Source organism: Sesamum indicum, linkage group LG10, assembly GCF_026168435.1.
Source record: "Sesamum indicum cultivar Baizhima isolate 11 linkage group LG10, ASM2616843v1, whole genome shotgun sequence".
Classification (NCBI taxonomy): Eukaryota; Viridiplantae; Streptophyta; class Magnoliopsida; order Lamiales; family Pedaliaceae; genus Sesamum; species Sesamum indicum.
The window spans coordinates 12,742,676-12,763,128 of NC_142666.1; the positions used below are offsets into that span (position 1 = coordinate 12,742,676).

General features: G+C 34.9%; 1 long non-coding RNA gene across 1 annotated transcript; it reads right to left on the reverse strand.

The window, feature by feature from the left end:
* Window positions 1-3,440: 3,440 nt before the first annotated feature.
* Window positions 3,441-18,176, reverse strand: LOC148786677 (uncharacterized). Its single transcript, XR_016067904.1, has 2 exons — window positions 17,853-18,176; window positions 3,441-3,779 (listed from the first exon to the last, which is right to left on the reverse strand). It is a non-coding gene; the product is annotated as an uncharacterized LOC148786677 (long non-coding RNA).
* Window positions 18,177-20,453: the final 2,277 nt, after the last annotated feature.

Below are 20,453 nucleotides of genomic sequence, written 5' to 3' on the forward strand. Positions count from 1 at the left end.
TCTTGACAACTATCTACTGCATTATTGGTGTATTCCCACTATCCATTGTGTAATGCCCAAAGCATACACAACATTAGGTATAATACACTAAACAATATTTTCATGATGCCTTCGACAGAGACTTAGGAGATGTTAGAGACATCGAGCATTCTCACAGTTTGATTTGACTGAGTCTTGAACAACTCAAGCTTTCTCATTAGTCTTTGATGATTGAGTCTTGAACAACTTAAACCTGTTATTTAGTAATCCAATTCCTTTCATGCAGAATCTTTTGAATAACTACAATTTGTATCTTAGTGTTTTTCGACATCTTCACCTCATTGTAAATAAATAAGACGTTTATACACTAAACACTTTGGAACACAAACCAACTCCCACTGCCTTTCAGCTCGTTTCATCGAGTCATACGTGGTATGATCTTAACAAATAGAACATTCCATTTTACATGAAATTTCAAACCCGATTTGAACTCCAAGCCGAATCATACGGATTCAAGCCTTTGATTCTGACTGATGTCATACATCGCTTTTCCTTATGTCTTATTAGATTGTAATTCAATTGTTCTGATAAACAAGAACTGGCAAATAGTCAGTTAGAAATGTTGTAATTAAAAATAATGTTTATGGAAGTTGCATAAAACCAGACTCCCACTATTTTCTTGACATGTATAAGATTATCCTGCAAACTCAAGTACTTCGCAGACGAAGATTTACTTGCAATAAGGGCCAAGGTGGTTCAGTGAAATACTAACCGAATGAAGTCGACGTAAGTTTGATATCTTCCTTATTTGAGACTGTTCAATCATGGTCCCTTTAGGAAGAACTTTATTGAGTAAGAGTTTCATTCTCATTCTAAATAGGGTAAATTATATTTTTCCATCCGAACTATGATCATTTTTACACTTTGGCATCTATTTTTTTTTTTGTTTCAACTTATCATCTCAACTTTACGAAATTCTGACCTTTGCCATTTGTAACTATTTTTTCACTGAAGTTTGTCAAAAAAACATCACATGCAGTGCACAGATGATATTTAAGAGTTATGTGATGTAATATTTTCCACATATGCACAACATTTGATATTTTTTTGGACAAAACAATCAGTAAAAAAACTGATCGTATATGGTAAAGTGCAAATTTCGTAAAGTTGAGATGACAAGTTGATAAAAAAAAAGTTTAGCTGCCAAAGTATAAAAAGGGCATAGTTTGGATGATAAAATATAATTTATCCTTTTAAATATTCAAGAATTCCCACTAAAATACACACCATGTCGATCCAATTGAAAGGTAATCAACTTGGTTCACCACTACAAGTCTAATTTTTTGAACCTCTCAAATGTCATTTTACTTGTGAACCCCATACTAATCTCATGTTTTTGGTGACCTATAGGTATCACATTTGGATCCAATCCAACGGATCACTGGTAAGCTCACTTTGTCCAAAAAAGAGCTTTTATGATCCTTCTCTTTTTCAAAAAGGTTTTGAAAGCTGATAGATCCAAATTGTCTATTTCTAAACGGTTTGAGTCCGTCAATCTTCCTCATCCTTAACTAGATGAGATTGACCTACCAAAACTTTTAAGTTTTGTTCTTGATTATTATTTTAGTCCTTTATTTGAGTATTCATAATCGAATTATGAGATAGTGTAAAGCATTATATTTCAACCCAACAAACATGACTCCCATTCCGTGTCAAAATAAAATAGCTTCTTTGATAAAAAAAACATGTAGTGAAAAATTGTCTAACAATAAATGAAAATATTATTTTGATCATGCTAGGTTACATAAATACTATCCTAACATGATCACTACTAAGTGTAACTTAGTCTCTAGTCTGTGCAGCAACAACCACGCTATCGTTAAGCCTTAGGACCATTGTTTTGGCTCTCTACTCCTCATCACTACTTGAAAATCAATCATAGATTTGTGAATATAGGTATCTAATATCAAAGTAAAATAGTAATCATGTTAACACTCAATTTAAGGTTTACTTTGAAGGGCCTTTTTTTCCTCAGTAGATGCAAACATCATTTGGAATCCTTGACTGCCGAACCCTCTTTCTCTTTCCTTTGCCCTCCCCCCTCCTTATACATTGTAATAGGAGCACTTGAAGTGCTAGCAGTAGTTGATGATGTCTCATTCTTCTTCCTCTTCCAACTTCCGGCACCTATGCCTTTCCCTTAAGAGGTTGAAGCTCTCCCTCTAATACCAATAGCGCAGATTTTTCAATCGTTTTTCCATATTGGACCACCATATTAATCAACTCTTGAAGGCTTTTATCAAGCCCATTCATGTTTTAGTTGAGAATATATTGATTGAACGAGGGGGTAGAGGCTGTTGGATCACGCCAATGTACATATGTTCCCTCTTAAGATCAGTGTTGAGGTCTTTAAGCTTAATCACAAGGGATAACATCATCACTTCATGCTCACGTACAGACATTCCTTCAATCACTCTGGTGCCGAAGAATTCCTTCGTCTGTCCAGTAACATATAAACATTTTCATGCGGGCATTATCGACCATGCATCATTATACATCTCGTACTGTTTCTGGATCTATTAGCCATTGCGCCCAGTACGATACTGCAGACTTTTTAATTATCCTCATGCCACTTTTCAATTTTCGATACTACAGACTTTTTAGTTATCCTCATGCCACTTTTCAAATTTGTTCAACATCAAACGTTCTTCGGCCAAGGACTCTTCCAACAAAGTTCGAGTAGAGACTTTTCTAGAACATAAGTTTATTTCTTGAAATCAAGGACTATCCTCAGATTTCTCAACCAGTTAATATAGCTGTGTTCCATCAAATTTGTTTGCCTCGAGTATAGAGGTTGGCAGATTCTTAGACATCTACAATTAATAGAAAAATACTTTAGTAGATTATTATAATATTATGTTAAAGTTAATATCTGGTCTTTAGTCATTAATCTCTCCTACTATTTCTATGAAAGCCCATTGCTCTTAAATGGCGTTTCGAAAAATCATTTCCTAGTGGGCTTAGGGTACACAAGCAAAATTCTCCATGTCCCGCATTTACGGTTCACAAAGAAGATAACCTTGTGGAAGAAATTCGATATCATTCTTGTTCTATGAGATCCCCAAAATATTTTGCCTCACCTTTTCATATGATCCCGAGGACTTCAAGCGAATTATTACTCGGCATTCATAACACTATTGTCACCGTCACAACTCGTGAGTAGGGAAACATAAGCATATTCACTTTGTTCAATGTAATAGAGTAGCTTTATTTCATCCCATACGTGCCACGGCTAGTGAGAACACAATTTGGTGAAATTAGCTTCCTCACTATGTTGTCCTGGTTCCAGCTTGGAATAAACAAACTTTTTCTGGTAAATTCCATATATTTTGAGTCTAATACTAAACGTGGTCCATCCAAGTGAGAGTTAGGTTTTCAAGTTTGACCGAGACCTCATCACATGTTATTAAGTTTTGCATGTTAAATATATCAAATATATTAAAGCATTAATTACAACGCATCACATGCAAAACAAATATCAAGCATACCCCTTTGGATGATCACAAGCTCAAATCCTAAGTGACCCACTAAGTCTGTAGTGGATCTATAGTTAATCTAGAGTTAGGCCCACGCTATTATAAGATATTTAACCTATATTTACAGATAATGGGCCTTGTACATCTCCTCTTTATTCTCTTGGGCTCTCCATCGTGGGCACCACCTAGTCTCTTCACCATAAATCCGCCATGGGTTCCAATAGCCTCCTCCATGGACCTCCATTTCCTTGGGCTTGCCTTTTCCTTACATTTTATTTATAAAAAATAAAAGTCATCACGTCCTATCTACTTGAATTACATCATAAAAATTAAGAAACCCTAATCAACTATTGGGGGAGTACAATGGAAGGGAGAAACCAAGCCTTATTATTTTAAGGTTATCAATGATAGAGATAAAGGAAATAAGAGGCACATAGGCCTCAATCCAACAGAAAATAAAATCATACATACCGTTAAAGACTTTGTGATCATCTCTTGTTAATCCAATTAACAACACAAATAAGCACCAAGATAATATCCCAAATAATGATGCTAAAAACCACATATGATAACTAATATAATAAAAATCACATATATAAGTGTTCAAAATACATGTGAAATTTCGTAATTTAGATATTGAACAAAAGTGCAATTCATGTAAAATGATTCTTGTGTGAAAATTCTTTTCACATTAATTTTAGTAATTTAATTTTTAGGAGATACCAAATTTCAATAAAAATTAAAATTCACAAAAAATTAATCATTTCAGAAAAAGAAGTAGAAGAATACAGAAAATTAAATATTCTGGCAAAATAATAAACAACCGAAAGACCAGCCCGCAGTTGCAGGTAGGCGCCTTGTGGGTAGGATTCCCTAACTACCACGTGTGCACGTGCTCTTGCCCGTCGCCATGATGCCCAAAAGATTATAGTACATAATTATCGGATTAATTGGTAAATATTTATAAAATTTAATTAATTAGTAAATAAGTCACATGTTCAAATTCGAATATATTAGAACTTTGAATTAATTAAAGTTTATTATAATATTTGAAAGTAAATTATATTAATTAAAAAAATTAAAGGATATAATGATAACCATTAAAAAATTTAAATAAAATAAAAAGAAAGAGAAAAAAGGACGGGCAGCAGCATGTGCGGCCCCGCCTCACTATCAATTTATATACAAATATATCATATAATTAAATCAAATGTTAACATTCAATTTTCACACATTCACACACACTTAAGGTGTAGCGGAACAGGTATGAAAATTTTTGGTTTAAAGTATTATTAATTTTATAATTATATTATTTGATTAGTCCACTTATTAAATGTATTTTATATTGATCGATGTACAATTTAATTAAAAAATTATAGAATTTAGTTATTTAAATCAATGTCAAATTAAATATCATATTTGCATACAAATGTTATAATTGGTTAATTAAATTACTAACATTAATCATTACTATAATTAATTTACTCAGTTTTATTGGGCCTATTGATCAAATGCTTAATAAAGTATTTGTGTTCATTAAATTCTATAGTAGTGAACAATTACTAGAAAATTTATAAAAATACTCAAAAATTATATTTAAGAAATATTAGAAAGTTGTACTTGGAAATATTAAATTTATTAAACGGAAAAATGATATTTTTGAGATAATTTATCTTATAAGTGTTATTAAAAATGATAACTATAAGTAGATAAGGGTCTGATGAAATAAGTTTTTATGAGGTAATTGATAAAATATATATATCTGGAGGAAGCCTAGATTGCCTATTATTCAGGAGAAACAGAATGAAAATTTGTATATCAATAGAAATGAAATGTCAAAAGATCGATTATTGAAAACTGTACAAATAATATTTTCTATTCAGAAATTATGATATTCTCGATATATGATGTATATTTATTATAACTCATTATAAGATTCGAGAATACAGTAGGGGACTAACAAATTGTATATTTGCTAGTTAAAGCATTGTAATATCGAGGTAAGTAAATAATTAGTGTTATCTATATATGTGTCATTTTCTTGTGATACTACTTTTATTTAAGTTTGTGATTTATGCTGGAATTGATTTATATGGAACTATGGGTGGTAGATGATTTAATCTGAATGGTTATATGGTGAAATTGAAATGAGAAAATATATTAAAATATTACGTTCGTTGAGTGAAGTGTTATTGGTGCTTGTAAATGAAAATATGTCGATATATAGTTTTATGTTACTAGCTGTTTACAAGAATGGTAATATGTGAAAATGAGGGAGTGGTGAAAAATGAATATAATTATGATATGAATATCCCTTGATGTTGTTGAATAGCCTGTGTGGCAAAATGAAATGAAAAGAGATATGATACGATGAAAAAGAGCTATAATGCAATATGAAAAGACCTATAATTTGAACTGAAAGAGCTATGATGCAGATGAGATTGATGAGCCTATGTAGCGGGTCAATGGAATTCACTTAAAAATTATGTAATAAATGGTGAGGTTGAGTTAGTGGAGAAAAATATTATATCATCTTCTAGTAAGCAGACTAGGGAAAGAGGAGTTCAATTAGTTGTCTTGTTATGAGTTGGTTGTGTTATATAATAAAGTTAATAATGTTGGAATTAAGCTGATTATATCCTACATATGCTGCTCATTTTGTCTTGTTTGGACTACATTTGACGTACATATATAAATAATGCGGTTATTTACTTATTGAGTTGCAGGCTCATTTCTCTGCTCATATTTTCAGGAGTAGATCTTGAGGTGTCTACCCATCGAGGATTAGGTCCAAACATTGCATTCAGTCAGGTTGGGCTAGTATGTAGTTTTCTCCTTATTCGTCAGTTATAATACAAATCACATTTTGGGATGTATAAAGAGGAATTAAAAGTGTGGACGGTGTGGGAACTACTTATAATAGTTTCACTTTGGGGTGTTTAGTATGTGCATATATATATATATAATCTTGTGGGTTGATTGTGTTTTCTATAACGTTGAGAATACGTTTGCATATTGTCCCTGGATTATGTGAGTATATATACACATATAAACAAAGTTTACTTTTTTAATTGCAAAAATTCAAACTTTTTTGTTTTGAAAAACGGAGCACTATAGTCGTTGCTGCCCTGCCGGCCTGTCACTAACCAGCAGGGCGAGGCTGGACCCGCGCCCACTGGTGTGCGCTCAGGCGAGGGTGCCTGCGCGCGCGCGTGTGGCGGGCAACGGACGGCCGTCTACTGTTCCAAATGGCTGGGCCGTTTTGTGCCATTTTTTCTGGAAAATTGGATTTTTTTAATTTTTGTAATTTATGAAATTATTAATTTTGGCTAATTTTAATTTAGTTAAATTAGATTTTTCTAAAATTAAATTGTTCCTTAAATTAACTTGGAATTAGTTTCCAAACAAACAAAAGAAAATTTGTATATTGGATGTATGGATGATGTCCATATTTTATTTGCATTATTAGTGTTATTTTCTGAATTTTATTATATTTTGTTTTGGTATTTGATATTGGATATCAATTGTTAAATACATGGATTGTATTTATTTGTTTAACATATTTATATTTGATATAAATGTGTTAATTATTATTTATTGAATAAACAATGAGGATGATCAAAAATCCCATTGGCCGATATATGGTTTATTTTTCTGTCGGGTGAGGCTTGCATGCATCTTTATTTTAATTCCTTCTTTCGTTTTTTAGACTTGGAATAATAAGGCTTGCTTTCTTCCTCCTTTTGTACTCCCCCCAACTTCTGATTGGGGTTTCATTTTCAGTTGTAATGAGTATAGTTAGGAATTAATGAGAAGTTTTATTTATTTTGAATAAATATAAGCTTTCAAGGAGATAAAGGCCTTGGCTTGTTGAACGGAGCTCACGACGGAAGAAGAACAAAAACAAAGGCCCATTAGAATGATAATGGATTATTATTTTCGAATAGTAACCCCACACCCTACATTGACCATAGGCTTACTGGTTGCTCAGTGGGTCATTAAGGATTGGGCTTGTGATCATCCAACAGGGGCGTGCTTGGCTTAGTTTTGCATGTGGTAGATATTTTAAGTTTTGATGTATGATGTGTTTGGAATGCGTTTATACTCAATCATTAAAACTTTATCATGCAAAATATTATAATGATGAGGTCTCGGTCATAACTAACTTGAACTCTCACTTGGATGCTCCAAGTAAATATTAGGCCCAAAATGGAATTAAATCAAATGGTTTGATACTTCCAAGCCTTCCATCCATGATAATGTAGTGTGGATGCTACTTCTAGCCTTTTCTGGTCTCACGGGTCGTGGCACATTTGGGATAGAAGAAAGCTACACTATCATTGTGACAAATGGAATATGCTCCTGTTTCCTGTCTCATGAGTCGTGGAGGGCGACAGTTGAGATACTCATTTGGTTGATGGGTTGGGCCTAACGCTGAGTAATGCGATTCTCTTGGAGTCCTCAGGATCACGTGAAAAGGCGAGAAAAAATATCTTGGGGATCTCATTGGATGAGAGTGGTAATGGTTACCTCCCACAAAATTTTTTCCTTGTGAATCGTAAAAGCGGGACATGGAGAATTGTGTTTGTGTATCCCAAGCCCACTGAAAAATGGTTTCCAGAAACCCCACTTGAGAGTGGTGAGATTTTCAAGAAATATTGAGAGCGGTTAATGACTAAAGATCAAGTCTTAACTTGTATTTAATATTAAAATCAATTTGCTTATTTCTGCTTTATATTTGGAATGTAGATGTCTAAGAATCTATCAACTATGATTTTGGAAATAAACAAATTTAGGAACGAACTACAATGATTGGCTTAGAAATTTGAGGATTGTCCTCGATTTCGAGAACCAGACTTACATTCTGGATAAGTCTCTTCCTAGGACCTTGCCGGAGGTGTCCACATCTGAAGAATGTGTGATGTTTGAAAGGTGGCATGAGGACAACTGGAAGGTTCGCAGCATCGTACTAGCATCGATGACAAACGATATCCAAAAATAGTACGATAGACACGATGATGTCGTGTCGATAATGCTCCATATGAAGGAGGTTTATATGGTTTCGGATAGGCATATTAGCTATGGTGCGATAAAAGCATTTTTCGGTACAAAGATGACTGAGGGATCCTTTGTGCAAAAGCATGGGATCAAGATGCTTTCCCTCGTGGAAAAGCTCGAGGATCTTCAAGCTAGCTTGATAATGGCACGTACATTGACGTGATCCTCTAGTCACTTTCTCCCTCTTAAGGCCCATTTTTCATAAACTACAACATGAATGGGCTTGAGAAGATCATAAATGAGTGGATTAACATGTTGGTCCAATATGAGGCAACGACCAAAAAGTTTGCACCGTCGGTGTTGCTCGGGGATGCTTCGACCTCTAAAGCGAAAGGCAAGGGGGCCAGACGTTGGAGGAGGAAGAAAGGTAAGGCAAATGCCGCTGCAAGTGGTTTGAGCACCCTTGTTGCCCCGGTGGGGATGCCAAAGGTAAAGGGAAGGTGGGTTCCAAGTCAAGGGCAAATGATGTCTCTATGCATTGCCGGGAAAAAGGGCCATTGGAAGAGGGTTTGCCCCAAGCTCCTCTCCAATACAAGTACATTTCTTATTGAGGTTAACATGATAACTAACTCTGCTTCTTGGGTATTTGATACCGGCTGTGGAGCTCACATTTGCAATGATTTGCGGGTGCTGGAAAGAAGCAGAAAACTAAGTAAAGACGAGGTGGTCCTGAAGCTTGGCGATGGCAAGGCTGTTGCTGCTGAAGCTGAAGGGATAGTCCGCTTAGCTGTTAGTGGTCATGTTAGGATAGAATTGAAAGATTGCTATTATGTACCTAGCATGATCAAGAATATCAATTCAATTTCATTGTTGGACAATGTTGGTTTTGAGTTTATGATCAATAAAAATTATTTTTATTTGATGGAGAATGGTTCTTCAAATATGCTAGAGAAACTTCATAATGGTCTTTATATTCTCCAACAGCATGATTTTGTCATGACTGCTCAAAACAAATATAAAATAAAAAATTAAGAAAACGCATAGATCTGGAATGCAAGGCCAAGTCACATCTCTCAAGATAGGATTAAAAGGTTGGTAGAATAAAAAAGTCTAGAGATATATGATTTGGATCACCTACCAGCCTGCGAGTCTTATCTGAAAGGGAAGATGACCAAGAAGCCTTTTGTAGGACAAAGTACGCTTGCCAGTGGTCTGTTGGATTTGATCCATTCAGACGTCTATGGGCCATTGAATACACAAGCCAGAGGTGGATTTTCGTACTTCATAACCTTTACCGATGATCACCCACGGTATGGTTATATTTACCTAGTGAGGTACAAGTTTGAGGCTTTTGGAAGGTTTAAAGAGTTCAGACTTAAAGTTAAAAACCAAACTGGTCGCAAAATTAAAACCCTTCGGTCGGACCGAGGTGGTGAGTATTTAAGTGGGGAATTCTTAGATTACCTAAAAGAGAATAGAATTCTCTCTCAATGGACTCCTCCTGGATGCCACAACTTAATAGTGTCTATGAAAGGAGGAACCGAACCTTTTTGGATATAGTTCGGTCCATGATGAGCTTTATCGAACTGCCCTTATCCTTCTAGAGATATGCTCTTGAGACGGCAACCAAGTTGTTCAACGTGGCGCCTTCTAAAGCCGTGGACCAGATGCTATATCAGATATGGCATGGAAAGCCTGCGTCCTAGCCTGCATACGTTAAGAGACTAGTGGCAGACAAACTGGACTCAAGGTCTAGTTTGTGCAGGTTCTTGGGCTATCCCAAGGAAACTGCGGGGTATTATTTCTATGATCCCTCTGAACAAAAGGTTTTTGTCTTGCAAAATGTAGTGTTTTTGAAAAAAGGTTTTCCAGCGGATACCCAACGTGAAGAATTGCTCCTTGAGGAATCTAGTGAGGCAATACCTCAAATGGATGTAGTGACATCATCTGCGCTTATAGTTTCTACTGAAGATATTCCTATCCTCCGAAGGTCAACCAGATTGTCCCAACAGCCTCAGAGGTGTGAATTTTTGGGTTTGACTGGTCAATTAGATAATGATCCAAAGACCTATGGAGAAGTGATATTGGACATCGATTCAGAAAAATAGGTTCAGGCCATGAAATCTAAGATGTACTCTATGAGCTCAAATAAGGTTTGGATGTTAGTAGACCCACCCAAGGGTGTTAAACCTGTTGGGTGTAAATGACTCTACAAATGTAAGCTTGAAGTTGACGGAGAGGTTACTAAGTTTAAGGCCATGCTTGTAGCAAAAAGGTATACTCAATGACATGTGCTCGATTTTAAGGAATCCTATTCGCCTGTAGCCATGACCAAGTCCATTTGGATTATGCTTGCCATAGCTGCATGGTATGACTATGAAATATGGCAGATGGAAGTGAAAACGACTTTTCTTAATGGGTTTGTTGAGGAAGACATCTATATGAATCAGCCGGAGAGTTTCACATCTGTTGGAGAAGAGCAGAAGGTCTGCCACCTCCAGAAGTCCATCTATGGTCTTAAACATTCCAAAAGCTGGGATATCTGTTTTGATGAGGTTATACGGGTTATGATTTCATCAAGAACGACTTTGACCCTTGTGTATACAAGAAGGTCAGTGGGAGCTCAGTTGCATTCCTAGTGCTTTATTTGGATGACATATTGCTCATTCTTAATGATGTCAAGATGTTAAGTGAAACTAAAGCATGGTTGTGTACACAATTATCTATGAAGGATTTGGGTAAGGCTTCCTACATCCTGGGCATCAAGATTATCCAGAACAGATCTAAAAGGAAGTTAGGAATGACCCAAACCTCGTATGTTGAGAAAGTCTTGAAGAGATTCAAGATGGAAAACTCCAAACGATGATTCTTTCCTATGAGGGATGGGGTTAAGCTATCCAAGAAGCAGTCTCCTAAGAATGATGAGGATCTTAGAAAAATGTTTGACATACCCTATGCTTCAGCCGAAGGCAGCATACAGTATGTTGTACAGTGCACAAGGCCAGATGTCGCTTTGCTTTGAGCGTAAAGAGCATATATGAAGCATGTGTCGGTGAGTGTCACTAGACTGTAGTCACAACCATACTGAGAAGGACTAAAGATATGTTCTTAGTTTACGATAGTGGAGAGTTAAATTTGGAAGGCTATAGCGACGCTAGCTTCCAGTCTGATGAGGATGACACGAAGTCTCAATCAGGGATTGTATTCAAGCTGAATGGTGGTGTAGTGGCTTGAAAAAGTTCCAAGCAGGATACCACAGTGAATTCCACCATTAAAGCTGAGTACATAGCGACTTCTGAAGCAGCTACAGTGGTGGTTTGGATGAAAAATTATATCCAAGACTTGGGTGTAGTACCTAGCATTGCCGAGCCAGTGGTTATCTTCTGTGATGACAACGGAGATATAGCGCAAGCGAAGGAACCGAGATCTCATCACAGATCCAAGCACATTGTTAGACTCTACCATCTGCTTAGAGAGATGGTGGGAAGAGGTGACGTTCGAATGGATCGAGTCATATCAGCTAAAACTATAGCAAATCTATTAACCAAGCCGGTGTCGCAGATTGCTCGTGTTCAACATCTTAGAAAGATAGGGTTTGAGAATAATGAGTGATTGGCTTTAAGGTCAAGTGGGAGTTTGTTAGAATAGGTGACCAAAAAGTCAATTGAATTGGCCTTCATGTAATCTGTTCTGACAATTTTGGTGTAACTGTAACATTGTTTATGAATAAAGAGAGTATTCATTATCTGAAAATTGTATTTGTTGTGCTCACTGATTATGTTTATAAGATTAACATCATAAAAAAACCCACAAACCAAATTGTACAACCTATGTAGTTAGGTTGCGCATTGGATGATTGCCATGAAACCAACTTCTGAAGGTTAGGTTTGAAATATTCCAAGTCGATGGCCTCGAGACTTGGCATCGAGAGTCCTATTGAGACTTGCACTATAATTGCATTCATTGGATGAGTGTTGCGTTTCATCGATGACAGAATTTGGACGTCTATGCAATGTTAGTGGGTGGTTGACAAGGTTGTCAAGCCGACTGAATTGACTCGAGGGAAGTCGTCATATGGAAGACTTGGAGGCTTGGTCAGAATGACTAGATCTTCCTGGCTCCGATAGTACGGGATTAGTCCTTGGACTTGAGGAACCATGACAGTTGCATGCATGTGATGGTTGTATCTTGAATTTGGCGAAAGATTACCGTATCTTGGATGTGGTCATTACAAGTCTTGTTCAGAGCAATCAGAATATATAGTGAGTACGGTGGGTTCCAAGATAAAATCCATCACCTAGTCCTTAGACTTGAGGAACCAAGGTAGTTGCATGCATGTGATGGTTGTATCTTGAATTTGACGAAAGATTACCGTATCTTGGATGTGGTCATTACAAGTCTTGTTCAGAGCAATCAAAATATGTAGTGAGGAAGGTGGGTTCCAAGATAAAATCCATCACCTGTCAGTATATGACAGTCGAGTCTCCTATGCCCTCTAACATGGTTCGTGCTCTTAGATTCTCTAGCCACAACGATTGGTTGAGTAGGGAATGGTTTCTACATCAATCAATAGAGTAAAAGCATCTTGAGTTATCGAGCATAGTATCTAGTCCAGGATGGGAACCGACACCCAATTCTATCCCCTAGACTTAGATCGGGAGACGGATGATGGAAGGACCGTAGCCGTATGATACTCGGGAGCCTAAATATTCACGCCAACATTCACCTAGTCTCTAGTGCCATGGACCATTGATAGACGGCCATCCATGGTGACGGAAATTTTCGATTAATGGTTAATTGAAAATAAATTAATTAAATTAGATTATATGAATCATTGTGTTGAACACAAGCCCAAGCGCTAGATAAGGGTGAACCTAAAGAGTCACACACAAATCAGTATGGAATTGGTGAAATTAATTAAATAAGAAACAAATTAATTTAATTGGATTAAATTAATTCAAGGAGAATATATATAAATGATTGATTCATTTTTTTAGCAATTCATTTCATAGATGGCTCAAGAATGAATTAATTGGATTAATTAATTTTTGGGCTTAACACCTTTAAATTAATTGGATTAATTTATTAGGTTTGGCTTAATTAATTGATTGGATCAATTAATTAGTATTTGGGCTTAGATTTATTTAATTGGATTAAATGAATTATTGAACTTAGTTGGGCTAAAATTAATTTAATTAATTATTGTCCAATAGATTTCGGTTGGGCTTGATTTAATTTGATTAAATCGAGTCCGGTGCATATTTGAAGTTCAAGCTCATTTGAGGGTGGTTGGAGCAAGTTAAGAAGGAGTTGAAACTCCTCACTATGATGAACATGATGGAGGAGTTATTTCATCATGATTGGAGATTATATGCATGTGGTTGTATAGGTTGCCTTGGAGGCAAACTTAGTAGTTATTGAATTTTGAATTCAATTGTATGTGATATACAAAGCTACACACATATCTAACATAACTACCACAAAAGCCACGAATTTGTTCTCCATTTTCTCTATAAAATATTCTCCTTTTTGTTCAATATTGAAATTGAATTCAAATTAGAATACAAAACATTCCAAAAGCACTAAACAATAGTGTTATGATTGGAGTTGTTTTTCTTCTTGTTCTTTATTCTATCTAGCAATAGAAAAGAACTATACCTTTTTTATTTTGTGGTTTGGAAAATTTAGAGGAATTCTAGTTTGAATTTTCAAGTGAACGGAACGGAAGAACATAAAGGGAACAACACACATTGTAGTTTTTGCTAGAAGAAACGAAAGGTAAAGTTTCATATTATGTTTCTATACTTTCTGTTTCATAATCTAGCCACATGTCTAACATGTTTATATGATTATTAAATATGCATTTGAGAAACTCCAAACGCCTGGGAATTTCAAAGGGAACACCTTGTGCACAAATTTTGGCTCTCAAAAGCTATAAAAAATTCATCAAGCCTTCCCTCCAGAGAAGTTATCCTCTATTGGACCTAGACAAGGTCAAATTGGGTCATGGACTTGTTTCTTTAATGTATTAGGCTCCAAAAGAACAAGCCCATGTCCAATGGACCTATATTAATTCTATTTAATAATGAGCACATCATTTTAAGATCCACGTCTTTTAATGCAATTAAAAGATCCAAGTCCACACCCTCTCTCTCTCTCTCTCTCTCTCTCTCTCTCTTTTAATTATAAATCCAATTTTATAAATTAAATCAAACTCAATCAAATTAATCCAATTAATTTAGAAACGCCTAAACCCAAAATTAACTAATTTAATTAATTGATCTCTGAAAAAATTCAATCCTTATATCTATATATAAATGACCCAATCATTTATTTTCTCCAAAAAATTAATTTAATCCAATTAAATCAATCCCTCACATTCGAAATTAATTCTATATTAATTTAATTACATTCCCGTGAGTAGAATGTGACTATTTAAGTTCACCCTAAGCTAGACTTGAACTTGTGTAACCGACACAATTATTTAATCTAATTAATTAAATTATTTTCAATTAACCGATAATTAAAAATAGCCCGTTATCATGGATGGCCATCTAGTAATAATCCATATTACTACAGACTAAGTGTATTGTGTGTGAATATTTAGGCTCCAAACGTCGTACGATTATGGTCCTTCCATCAACTGTCTCCTGACCTTAGTTTAGGGCATGGAATTGGGCATCAATTTTCATCCTAGACTAGGAATCTATACTCATAACTCGAATCCATGTTTACCCAGTGATTGACATGGGAAACTTTTCCCATTCATTTAGTGATTGTGGCCACAGATTCTGAAAGCTTAAACTAGTCTAAGAGCATATAGAAGAAACTGTTGTCCTAATACAATCATGGGACGACATCTATCTTGGAACTCATTGTTCTTGCGACATACTCTGACTGTATTGGACAAGGTTTATGATGATCATGCCTTACGACACAGTCACTACTTGCCATATCCAAAATACAGTTTTAGTATGCACGTGACTGCCATAATTTCTCAAGTTTGAGGATTATTTCGTACTATCGGAATTTGAAATTTCAGTCATACTGACCAAGCCCTCAAGGCTTTCATATGTCGATTCCAGTGAGTCTGTTCAGTCAATCGACTAGTTTGCCAACTAACCCACTAGAATTGCATGGATGACCTACATTTACTGCGAACGAAATATGATTGCAATACTTAGTGCAAGTCGTCGTAGGACACTTGATGCCCCGTCTTCAGATCATTGACTTGAAACCTTCAAACTGACCCTTAGAAGTTGGTTTTATAGCTGAAAGCCTATGCGCAACACATCTGAGGGCATTTTGTTGTGTTTTAAAACGCCGTTCAATTATAAATAGTAAGCACAAAAAAAAAATTAATTCCATATGATGAACTCTTATTATATTTATCATTACAATATTATCTCTTAATAAAAATTGATGAATAGAAAACAATTAATTCAATTGACTTTTGATCCCTATTCTAATACTGGATAGGTTACTCTCGTTTGTGTGAGTAGATGAATGAGTCGAACACGACAATGGAACCTGTCAATGCGTATTGGGTAATGGGGATCGCTACGCATGGTATTGCCGGCCGATGTGGTTAATGATGTCCTTGCAATTCTAATTCGGTGGAATGATGTTGACCATGTATGATGGTTTTAGCACAAAGTCTGCTTGGACCACATATCAAATACTAACTAGAAGACCGCCATAACAGTAGCTATTAGTTGGCTAGTCGTAGTTTTTTTTATCAAGTCAAACAATGTCACTAAAAGAATACTTGGACCAACCTAATAAATTAATCTCATTAGTTTATGAAGTCCACCCATCATTAATTATCAATTAATTAAATCTTTGGGCATATGATTAATTTAAACACTTTAAATTATGGTTTAATTCAATTTATCTTTCTATTCTATTGTAAATGGGCAAGTTATCCCTCTTATGAAAAAGTAATAACAATTTATCCCCTTGTATTTTTCAAAATGAAACTTTTACCTCTTTGTCTAAAAAAAGGTAAATTGCTTCATTTTGAAAAATATAAAGGATAAATTGCTATATTTTAAAAAATACAGGGAGTAAATTGCTTTTTTTTTTAAAGGGGAGTAATTTTCTCATTTGCAATATCACAAGGGGGTTGCTTGTAGTTTTTTTCATTAAATTAATATGTTTTTTTTCTAGAATTAACAATTAATTCCTACTTTGTTAGGAATTTGTCTGTGACCTTTTAGGTTCATCTTAACTTGTGTCATACAATTTAATTTGGCAACGAAGTTGTGCTATATTAATTAAATCATATTTAATCAATCGCTCCTGATTAACAATTAATTCAGGAGTATTTTTTACGATGGGTGACCGTCTAGCAATATACTAGAGACTAGGTGAATATGGTTGAACCTGTAGGCTCCCAAGTACCGTATATGTACTGTATTTCCATCGTCATCTCCTGATCTTAGTGTAGGCATGAAATTATAAATCGGTTCCCATCCCGACCTAGATGTCTAAGTATCAACTTTAATTGGTGTTTCTCCCTTGATCAATATAGGAAATTCCTTTCCTATTCAATCATCAGTTGTGGTCACAGAGGTAGTGGATCCTGTCTCTGAACTCACTAGCCTCTATACGTGTTTCAACTGCACTAGAACAAGGCTTTTGATGACCACGTTAAAACACAGTCACATCTTGCCAAGACCTAGATTCACTTGTCCCACAAATGAGGCTACTGTGTATCTTCAAGTCTTAGGACTAAATCTAGTACTATCAGAGTCGAGGTGTTTAAGTCATACAATCATGCCACATGGGCTTTCATATGACAACTCCTCGCTAGTGTGTTCAGATGGCTTGACAACCTTTGTTAACCACCCACTAATAATGTATAGATGTCATAGCTTGTTGTCAATAAACTTGACACCTATGATATGCATAAATTATTTAGTGCAGATCTCTACAAAACTCTCGATGCCTAATCTCAGGATTCTCAACTTGAATTACTCTAGACTAACCCCGAAAAGTTGATTTCAAGGTCACCATCATATGTACAACTCAACTTGATTAGTTATGAACGGCTTGTGGGCTTTATCTATAATATGCATATAAAGCGATAGCAAACACAATAAAGTATGGCCACTTTACTTTAATCATTCATTCAACATTTCAATGTAGGAAGTGAGTCGGCCCGGAAGTGGAGGAAGCTCGAAAAAAATTGGATTAATGATAATTATAGTAATAAATAAATCAGATCAAGGGTGTGCCCTTAGTATATTTTGGGCGTTGGGTGTATAAATAACAAGTAATGTAGGCCAAGAATTAAAGAAGAGCAAGAGATGTAAGATAAACTAAACCAGATCTTACCCTCGTCATTTTTTTCGAGCAGCTTCGTGCGTAATTGCTCTTCAACCCAATTGTTCTCCTCAAGATTTCAGTATTGAAATCCTCTAAAGGAGTTCACACCAATTATTGGGGATCGCCTCCTTCTCGTGCTAGCAAGATAAGAAGCAGAAGGAGAGAATCAAGCACACGTTATGAATTAAAGACTTTGATTCTCTTCTCATTTTTTCTTTGATTAAAAAAACCAAGTAGATCAAGAATGGAGAGAGTGGAAAAGAGAGAGAGAACGTGAGTTAGGGGAGAGGAGAGAGACGTGCAAGCAAGTGATGTGTAGCGAATGAGAGTTGATTGTATTATGACTTAGTCACTTCACACTAGGAAAATCCTAGCCTATCTAAACTATCCTATCTCTCTTCCACTCTACCTCAGCCGAATTTTCATTGTCCAAGAGCTGAAAATATTGGACTGTACCTCCTCTAAGAGAAGACATCTTCTCTTTTAAACTAAACAAGTTCAAATTGGGTCTTGAGCTTGGACTTAAATGGACTATACTTTGAATGATCAAGTCCATGTCCAATAGACCTTAAATTAAATTCAATTTAATTGTAAGCCCATCATTTTAAAGTTGTTGCCTTTTAATCAACTTAAAATACCCAAGTACACTCTCTCTTTTAATTTATAAATCTAATTTATAAGTTAAACCAAGCCCAATTAAAATTAATTTAAAAGTCCTAAACCCTAAATTAACTAATTCAATTAATTAATCTTTAAAAAAATTGAACCCATGAATTTTTATATAAATGATCCAATCATTTATTCCCTCCAAGAAATTAATTTAATCCAATTAAATTAATCTCCACCTTCTGTAATTAATTCTAATTAATTTCATCATATTTCAGTGATTAGAGTGTGACTCTTTAGGTTAACCCTCAACTAGACTTGGGCGTGTGTGACTAATACAATTAATTAATCGAATCAATTAATTATTTTCGATTAATTGATGACCAGAAACAACCGATTGCTATGGAAGACCGTCTAGCAACACTCCATAATACTATAGACTAGGTGAATTGTGCATGAACATTTAGGCTTTAATTAAGTTTTGTATAAGTATGGTCCTTCCATCAATCATCTGCGGCCCTAGTTTAGGGCATGAAATTGAGCGTCGGTTCCCATCCTGGACCAAGTATCTGTACTCGTAACTTGAGTTCTTGTTAATCTCACTGATTGACACGGGAAATCTATCCCATTCATTCAATAACTGTGGCCATAGATTCTAAAGGTTTAAACGTGTCACACAGTGTATAGCAGATAATGCTATCATAATATTGACAGGGAACAGATCCTATTTTTGAACTCACCGTCATTGCTATAAATTTCAACTGCACTGGACAATGTTTATGATGGTTCAAGACACAGTCACCGCTCGCTATATCCAAGATAAGTACAAAATTATTACACGAGAATGTTAAATGAGGGGTAAATTTGAAACTTTATGTGATATTTTATTTAACATAAGTATTTTTCATTCAGACCTAACAAAAGGGGGTCAGAGTTAAAAACTGAATTTTCAGAGGGGATATAAGTATAATTTGGAAATTTTTTTCGGGGAAAGTATAATTTTATATTTTCAAAAATGGGGTCTAAATATAATTAACTCTGACCATAAAAATTCTAATTCTAATTGAACTTTATTTTCGTTGAACTTATGATTATTCTAAACTTGTTTCACATATGAAATAATATTTTAAATTTTTGGGTTTTTGCAAATTTTGATAAGAAACGATATAACTAATCATTTCATTTGGTTAACTAAACTTATTTATAACATAATTTTCTACTAATAGCTTCATTATATAGATTTTATTTTATTTATTATGTTGTCCAAAGAGATTTTACAACAAAGTCTTAAATTGATTTAACCGTTTATGAAACGATTTAAGGTGAACAAAATCGGGATATGCTTTGCTGGTTAAAACTAAAACGAAAAGAGGTAATTTTTATTTAATTGTAATATAATATGTACACATATATATTATTAAAAGAATTTTGACTCTGCCAAACATTGAATTACTCCAAGATTGCATAGACGGCCTATATTTCATGCCGACGAAATACGACTGCAGTACATAGTGTAAGTCTTTATAGGACACTCGATGCCTTATCTCGAGGTCCTCAATTTGAAACATTTCAAACCAACCCTTAGAAGTTGATTTCATAGCTACCAAACTTATGTGTAAACCAACTCCACGGATTATCATTTTAGTCTGTGGGCATTTTGTTGTGACATTGAAATCTCATTCAACATAAGTGATAAACACAGTAAAACATAATGCCAATTTGATGAATTCTTATCATATCCATTAAATTTATATTATTTTGATAAAAATTAACGAATAGAAAACATCCAATTCAATTAATTTTTGTTCACCTATTCTAACAATGATTAATATTCCAACTTGGAGATGTTGCAAATAGAAAAAGCCATTTCAGAGCCCAACAAAATGACCCAAATACTTTTACTTTTTTTAAAATATTTTTTTACAGTTCATATATACATTCCATTATTATGTGTGCATGCAGAAGATTGAAATTCAAACTTTATAAGTAGTTTCAAGAGTAATC